The 9322-nt window shown below is 37.5% G+C and overlaps 1 non-coding gene across 1 annotated transcript; it reads right to left on the bottom strand.

The window, feature by feature from the left end:
* Positions 1 to 2661: 2661 nt before the first annotated feature.
* LOC114236936 (U6 spliceosomal RNA) lies at positions 2662 to 2767 on the bottom strand. Its single transcript, XR_003622780.1, has one exon. It is a non-coding gene; the product is annotated as a U6 spliceosomal RNA (small nuclear RNA).
* Positions 2768 to 9322: the final 6555 nt, after the last annotated feature.

Below are 9322 nucleotides of genomic sequence, written 5' to 3'. Positions count from 1 at the left end.
GGAATGTTACTTATTACTAGAATAAGATAGTGTTCAATTCTATTCCTATATTTTGTTTTTATAGATATAAACACTGAGAAACCTTATTCACACAAATGTGTTTAAAATGATGAGGTTTTTTTTAGAGCAATATCACTCAACTCTGTGAACTCCTGAGTTTTATGCCAAAATGTATATAGTAATTTATCATCATTGAAAGTTGTTGTAAATTATATCCATCTATTTTGTTGAAAGTAAAAAACGAGAAACCACCAGACTGACAAAAGGATTTTAAATCTGGTCTTGGACTCATTTATTTTTTTCAGAACTGACACAAGGGACTTCCCTGGGGGTCCAGTGGTTAAGAATCTGCCTTCCAATGCAGGGGACTCAGGTTCTATCCCTGGTCAGGGAGCTAAGATCCAACATGCCGTGGGGCAACTAAGCCCACGCACACAACTAGAGAGCCCGCATGCCACAATTACTGAGGCTGTGTGCTCTGGAGCCCATGCGCCACAACTAGAGAGAAGCCCATGTGCCTCAACGAAAGATCCTGTGTGCTGCAATGAGGATCCCTCATGCTGCAACTAAGACCCTATACAGGCAAATAAATTTTTTTAAAAAAAACTGACACAAATATTTCAAACGGCCATTTTGTTTTCTAGTCCAATAACACCCCTGTCTCCCAGGTGAAGAGCCATAGAACAATTCTCTGTCTTTTATGAAGTAGGAGAAGTGAGACTTTGAAAAAGGAGGAGGGAAAGGAGACCCTGACCCTCTCATGGACACATTCTCAGGCAGATGCATTGTAGCAAAGGGTTAATGGAAACATTTCCATCCAACTACCTGTGCCCAAGTAGCACTTGGAAGTCTTCTCACACTAGGTCTAGAAGCTGGTGAAGCCTAAGAGCATTTCTCAAATATATTAGTGGTATATTTGATGAAATATATTGGTGGTATATTTAAAGAATATCTTAATTTTTATAGTCTCATACTTATTCCTATGGTTATTTTCTAGTCATAGTCAGCAATCCTGGTTTTTGTTTCCTATCAAATGTTTCCTTTTTACATAGCAATTTTTCTTTTTAAAATAATGTATATTAAAGATAAATCAATTAAAATTTAAATAGTGGTTCAGATGGTACATACATATGATAAAATTGTTAAGGTAGTATGATATTTTGATGTAATAAGAAATATTAATACATATTTTGGTCTTTGTCCCTGGCTCCTGGCCAGAGTTCCTAAAGCCTTTGTAATTTCCTATGTGATAAACGTGCTAGGAGCATCTTTTGTTCTAATATCTGGTCTTTGACTCTGGTCCCTGATACAGAGCTCCTAAATCCCTTGCAATTTCCTGGGTGATAGGAGTGTCTTTTGTTCTAATAAGGCGACTCTTGTTGGGTTCCTGGCTAGCTTCAGGATGGGAACTGGGCACCAGTGAGACCAAGCCATGTTAGCTGTGTCTAACAAAGGCTCAGGAATAATCCACTTACAACAAAACCAAAGGGTTTAAAAATCAAAGGACTTTTTAAACTGCATCTCATTTTGAAAGTAAAGAAGGACAAATGATGTCAGGCACACGGGAACCTTAAACCTAAGCATAAACCTAGGAAAATGCTGTGAAGAAAGGAAAATATATGCATTTTCTCCTCAACATTGAAAGAGGAAAGAAATACAGAAAGAGGGAAATACAGGAGTAAATATGGTAAAAATATGAGAAGTCCACACATTGCAAGGCTGAGTGTCTTTCTCATGAGGGCACTGATCTGGAAATCATTTCTCACATTGATTCAGACATGTCTTGATGAATATAAAGCAAAAATCTGTGAATGGGGTAATAATACAATCTGAGTAATTCAATAAGTTATTCAGACTTATTATTCAATTCCAATTCCAGAAATCCATGGATGTTAAAGTTAATTAATGTGTAGAAAAGCTTTTTTTGAAAAAAATGTAGACTACTATAAAAAGATTACTTTTTAAATTGAAAAATGATTATTTTTTTATATAAAGATTTTTAAAAATTGGAATGTTTCCTGGTTTGTATCTGAGACATAGTAATATTATTTCATTCTTATGATGTATATGAGGAGAGTTAATCAAAATGAAGATTTTTTACTAATACGAACTCTTGTTTTCATATTTGCAGCAAAAGTGTGTCGTAAATAATCGCTCATTGCTATCATGTTATTATTACTAGGTGTTTTGATGTATTTAAATGAAAACAATGAGAGCTGAAATATAGAAGAATGTAGGCCAGAATAGGAGGAGATAAACGGGTAGTCAGTGAAAGGGCATAAGGAAGAGCGTTAGGGGACAGAGTTGGGGGAGGTTTTCCAGTTCTAAGAGGTCTCAGTCCCAGTGCCCAGCGCTGTGGAGAGGTGAGTGAACAAGCCAGCCTGTGGGAACAGCAGCAGCTGGAGAGCACCTGATCCCTCCAAGGAGAGGACAGAATATTTAACCTCAGCTCATTTTCTGGGCTCAGTGTTTCTAGGTCCTCAGGGGTTTTTTCCCCAAGAGATGGAAATCTGGATTTTTATGTGAACTCAACTATTTTTCATATCATGACCCAAACTAAATATGTCTATAATCTGTAACAGACTCAGGCATCCAGTTGCTTTTTTAAAATTGATTAATTAATTAATTTGTTTCATCTTTATTGGAGTATAATTGCTTTACAAAAATATGGAATGCTTCACGAATTTGCGTGTCATCCTTGCACAGGGGCCATGCTAATTTCTCTGTATCGTTCCAATTTTATTATATGCGCTGCTGAAGAGAGCACAGGCATCCAGTTTTGGGGGGGGGGCTTAAAAACGACGGTGACTTATCATAAGAAATCAGGCTTTTGCTGTAAATAACAGGAATCAGCAAACTACAGCCCAGAGGAATCCCAGGACACAGCCACACCCACTTGTTTGCATCTTGTCGGTGCTGCTTTTAGGCTACAATGGAGCTTCGAATATTTACTAGCTTGCCCGTTACAGAAAAAGTTTGCCAGCCGTGGTAATATTTTGACCTTTAGCAGATATGAATCTGTTGTGTTGAATTATGTTCTAAGAAGATTCTACTAGATTTTAATGTCAAATTATTTTGAGTAAAAGAAAAATTTTTTCCCCAGAATATTTTAGACCATTTAAAATAATTATTGTAATTATTGTACATTAGAAATTTAACTCAATAGAATCTGATAGGAAATGGCTGTTAGGACACATTTAGTAAAGTTTCTTTTCTGTATTTATTGACCTCTGTAGATCATAGATAAGTGTGTTAAGAAATAGACTAAGCAGATAAACAACAAGGTCCTATTGTATAGCAGAGGGAACTCTATTCAATATCCTATAATAAACCATAATGAAAAAAGAATATGAAAACATATATATATATAAGAAATAGACTAAGCAAACTGTAATAAATAAGGTCAGAAATGCCTTTTTCATGGTTATGCAGAAAAAGTAAACCTGAAGATATTACAAATCATCTCATGTAGCTAAACCCTGAAAAAGAGAAATTACTTTCAGCTTGCACCATCTAGAGATGAAAAATGTAATTGCACACATACCAGAGTAGAAAGACAGTAGTACCCTGCCTTGGTCGTTTGAGGTCTGCTTTATGTCTATTAGGGAGAGGTGGGGGGAGATTGGTGCTCACTGGCAACAACAATGGCTAGCACATCATCAAAAGGAACTTCTGAATAGAAGGATTTTTCTAACAGTGGTCTTCATGGTGCTTAGATTTTCATGCTTCTGTTATTATTAGTCACTTACTTTCATATGTGACATTCAGTCAAAATAAACTTTTTTTTTTTTTTTCTTTTAAACCTGAAAGCCTCCTTTTGGCTCATCCTGACAGAACTGAAGGATGTAAGTTTTGGACATCCTTGTGTATGTGTGTTTGAACATCTTTGTCTAATCTGAACAAGTACCTTCATTGTAGGTAAAGACTTTGTACGATTTTTATAAAAACCCATATGTGCATTCTCCAAGTTATTTTGTACTTGAATCCTACTATTAAAAATATATATTTCTGCACAAACAAGATGATCATTTGTATTGATACAATGAAATAGATCACCCATTTGTATGGACTAGCTATAATTCCTTTGTGAGGTTTTTTTTTGGCTACAGAAAGAGAATTTTGAAAACGTCTAACATAATTTTATTGTTTTAGGCTGATTTCCTTATGTTGTACAACTGAAAAGCAAAGTTTTTTTAATGCTGTTGATCCAAAAATAGATGTCATAAGAGTTGTCTTATTCTATTTATGACCCAATTCTAGCCAACACTTAACTCTTTTGATACCCTCCCTCCCACCTCCCCCTCTTTAACCATAACTAATTTACCCCTCTTCTCTAGGGGTGGTATTTGCCTTTTTTTAAAAGTCAGCTCCAGTGAGAGCCCCGGGAAAGTCTAGGAAAATATTTGAACTCTTGAAAATGCTTACATTTCTCTGAACTATCCTAAGAGTTTCAAAGAGGCTTCATTAAAAGCCCACTACTGTCGTTTTCACCTATTCTTCTTAAGATATAGTGAAGAATTACTTTTTTAAAAACTTTATTTATTTAATTTATTTATTTTTGGCTGCATTGGGTCTTCGTTGCTGTGCGTGGGCTTTCTCTAGTTGTGGCGAGCGGGGGCTACTCTTCGTTGCGGTGCATGGGCTTCTCATTGAGGTGGCTTCTCTTGTTGCGGAGCATGGGCTCTAGGTGCGCAGGCTTCAGTAGTTGTGGCACATGGGCTCAGTAGTTGTGGCTCGCAGGCTCTAGAGCACAGGCTCAGTAGTTGTGGCACACGGGCTTAGTTGCTCCACAGCATGTGGGATCTTAGTTCCCTGACCAGGGATCAAACCCACATCCCCTGTACTGGAAGGCAGATTCTTAACCACTGGACCACCAGGGAAGTCCCTGTTATTGATTTAAATTTTTATTTTATTATAGTCAAATAACAGTTTTCATGAGACTGAGTCTTTGGAATAGATTGACACTTGCTTTATGTTCTAGAATGGGAGTTGTCAAACTGCAACTTATGGGCCAAATGTGGCTTGCTGCTTGTTTTTTGTTTGTTTGTTTGTTTTGACTGCGCTGCATGTCTTGCAGGATCTTAGTCCCCTGACCAGGGATTGAACCTGTGCCCCCAGCAGTAGAAGACCTAACCACTGGACTGCTGGGGAAGTCCCTTGCTGCTTGTTTTTTTGTTTCTGCTTTTTTGTTTGTTTGTTTTTGGCGACATTGGGTCTTCGTTGCTGTGTGTGGGCTTTCTCTAGTTGCAGCAAGCGGGGGCTACTCTTTGTTGCGGTGTGCGGGCTTCTCATTGCAGTGGCTTCTCTTGTTGCGGAGCATGGGCTCTAGGGGCAAGGGCTTCAATGGTTGCAGCACAGGTCTCACTAGTTGCAGCACATGGGCTTCAGTAGTTGTGGCACATGGGTTTAGTTGCTCCGTGGCATGTGGGATCTTCCCAGACCAGGGATCAAACCCATGTCCCCTGCATTGGCAGGCGGATTCTTAACCACTGAGCCACCAGGGTAGTCCTGCTGCTTGTTTTCATAAATAAAGTTTTATTGGTATACAGCCACACTCATTTGTTTACATATTGTACATGTCCACAAAAGCAAGAATTGAGTAGTTGAGAGAGGGACCATATGGTATTCCAAGCCAAAATATTTATTATCTGTCTCTTTACAGAAAAGGTTTACCAAACCCTGGTCTAGAACATAACTGCTTCATTTGTGTTAAAAATGCATATTCTCTGGAATTGAGGATACGGGGAGGGGGAAGGGTAAGCTGGGACAAAGTGACAGAGTGGCATGGACATATATACACTACCAAACGTAAAATAGATAGCTAGTGGGAAGCAGCTGCATAGCACAGGGAGATCAGCTCGGTGCTTTGTGACCACGTAGAGGGGTGGGATAGGGAGGGTGAGAGGGAGGGAGACGCAAGAGGGAAGAAATATGGGGACATATGTATATGTATAACTGATTCACTTTGTTATAAAGCAGAAATTAACACACCATTGTAAAGCAATTATACTCCAATAAAGATGTTTAAAATAAAAAAAGCATATTCTCCAAATCATGGACACTGAGTTTATATTTATATTGACTTACTTATTTGTGTTCTTCAGATCTTCTTCTATACATTCATTGATATTTTTTGTCTACTTGATTTAAGAATTATTGAGAGGGACTTCCCTGGTGGCACAGTGGTTAAGAATCCGTCTGCCAATGCAGGCGACAGGGCTTCGAGCCCTGGTCTGGGAAGATCCCACATGCTGCAGAGCAACTAAGCCCGAGTGCCACAACTACTGAAGCCCACGTGCTCTAGGGCCCACGTGCTACAACTGCTGAGCCTGCATGCTGCAACTACTGAAGCCCATGAGCCTAGAGTCCATGCACCACAACAAGAGAAGTCACCACAATGAGAAGCCCACACACCACAACGAAGAGTAGTCCCCACTTGCCTCAACTAGAGAAAGCCTGCACGCAGCAATGAAGACCCAATGCAGCCAAAAATTTTTTAAATTAAAAAAAAAAAAAAGAATGAAGTTGGACCTTTATACTACATACAAAAAATTAACTGAAAATAAATCAAAGACATAAGACATAAAACTATAAAACTCTTAGAAGAAAACACAGGGGAAAACCTTTGTGACATTGGATTTGGCAATGGTTTCTTGGATATGACACAAAAAGCACAGGCAACAAAAGAAAAAATAGATAATTTAGACTATATCAAAATTTTAAACTTTTGTGCATCAAAGGACACTATCAAGAGAGTGAAAAAACAACCCATAGAATGGGAGAAAGATATTTGCAAATCATATATCTGGTAAGAGGTTAATATCTAGAACATATAAAGACCTCCTAAAACTCAACAACAACAAAAAACAACCTAATTAAAAAATCATCAAAGGAAGGAATTCCCTGGTGGTCCAGTGGTTAGAACTCCACGTTTCCACTGCAGGGGTCACAAGTTCGATCCCTGGTCAGGGAACTAAAATCCTGCAAGCCATGTGGTGCAGCCAAACAACAAACAAACAAAAACCAAAAGATGGTCAAAGGATTTGAATTTCTCTGAAGCAAATATAATACAAATGGCCAATAAGATACTTAGCACCATTAATCATTGGGGAAATGCAAATCAAAACCACTATATCACTTAACACCCACTAGGATGGCTATTACTTAACAAAAAGAAAAATAAAACAGAACACAGCAAATATTGGCAGATGTGGAGGAATTAAAACCCTTGTGCATTGTTGGTTGGAATGTAAAATGGTGCAGTCACTCACAAAGTTTAGCGGTTCCTCAAAAAGTTAAACAGAATTTTCATATGACTCAGCAATTTCACTCCCAGGTACATACCCGAAAGATCTGAAAACGGGGATTCAAACAGATACTTGTATGTCAGTGTTTATAGCAGCATCAGTCACAATAGCCAAAATATGGAAACAACTGAAGTGTCCGTCAACAGATGAATGGATAAACAAAATGTGGTATATACAAACAATGGAATTTTACTGAGCCATAGAAAGGATTGAAGTTCTGATACGTGCTACAACACGGATGAACCTTACTTGCTTCATCATGGATGAATACGTGAATTATATATGCTACGATAAGGGTAAACATCCATGCTAAGTTAAAAAGCTGGACACAAAAGGACAAAGGTTATATGATTCCACTTATATGAGGTATCTAGAATGGGCAAATCCATAGGGACAGAAAGTAGAATGGTGGTTACCAGGGGCTGGGGGGAAAGAGGAATGAGGATCTATTGCTTATGATTAGAGTTTATGTTTACGTGTTAAAGTTTATGTTTTAGATGATAAAGTTTGGGTGGTAGTGTTGATTGTTACACAACATTGTGAATGTACTTAATGCCACTGAATTGTACACTTAAAACTGGTGGAATGAGGGAATCCCCTGGCGGTCCAGTGGTTAGGACTCTGCGCTGTCACTGCTGAGGGCCTGGGTTTGATCCCTGGTAGGGAAACGAAGATCCCACAAGCCGCGTGGTGCAGCAAAAAAAAAAAGGTAAAATGGTAAAGTGGTAAACTTCATATGATGTATATTTTACCACAATTAGAAACCAAACCAAACAAAACAGGAGTTAGGTGGCATACAGGGTGAGCAGATGCCTTAGGGCAGCACCCTTCAGCACTCACTCATCTCTCTGGATCCATATATATATATATATATATATATATATATATATATATATATATATATATATATATATATATATATATATTGCATTTTATTTAGCATTCATAGGTATTCCATAGCAGAAGCATTTTCCAGGATATCTATTGTATTGCCAGAAAGGTAAATTTCCCCAACTTATCTTTTAAAATTCTACTGAAGTCCCATTATGTTTTTAAAACACACACACACACACACACACACACACACACACACACACAAAACATTTACCAGATATATTGTTAGACTTTTTTAAAATTGCATGATGCCAAAGAGTATTTATATAGTATGCTTCCACTTGTGTTTTAGTAAAGAGGGAGAGATATATGTTTGTATTCACTACTTTGATATAAAATAAAATACTTCTAGAATAATACATCAATAACTGCTAACAGTTCCTTCTGGAGAGAGAGAACAGTGGACTGGGGATTTGAGGTAGGAGGATGTTTTTATATTGCTTGAATATTTTACTCTGTGTGTGTGTGTGTGTAATTTAAAAAAATCTACCTATGTTTTTTGAGAGGGGCTCTTACTTCTAGTTTCCACTACATTAAATAGTATACCTTTTGTTTCAAGTTGCAACCAAACTGCTTTAGGTTCATACAACCTTCTCCTTTAAGGAGCTCATGTAACTGCAAACTCTAACCTTCCAGGTTCACAAAGGAGCCTAAACAACGTGCTGAGGGCTTATCCAAGTCGCAGCAGAGATGCCTGCTTTTAAGTACTTTATCTGCTCACTAGGCAGTGCAGCTCTTTCTAAGATAGAATCTTAGATTCTCATTAGAGAGGAAATGGATGACCTCATCAAACCTCTCACATCCTCTTTGGTGGAACTAGATATTCCACCCCCAAGGATGTATCTGAAACTGAACTGATAGCAATGAATACAGTTGCAGTTTTAAATTATATCTTTTTCTGTAAATAAAAATTTATATTCATTAAAGTGAGTTTGAACTATTAGTACTAGCATAGAAATAGCTCCAAAGCATACAATGAAAAAACTGGTTTTAGAACAATATATATAGTACCGCTATAAGTTAAAAAAAAAAAATTGAAGTCCAAGCTAATGTTTTGTAATAAGAATATATGTGTATGACTTGCATAATTCTTTAATATAATGTTCATTGTCTAGATTTTG

Source organism: Balaenoptera acutorostrata, chromosome 2, assembly GCF_949987535.1.
Source record: "Balaenoptera acutorostrata chromosome 2, mBalAcu1.1, whole genome shotgun sequence".
NCBI classification, from domain to species: domain Eukaryota; kingdom Metazoa; phylum Chordata; class Mammalia; order Artiodactyla; family Balaenopteridae; genus Balaenoptera; species Balaenoptera acutorostrata.
Note: the sequence above shows the minus strand (reverse complement) of the source record. Positions and strands in the feature narration are given on the sequence as shown.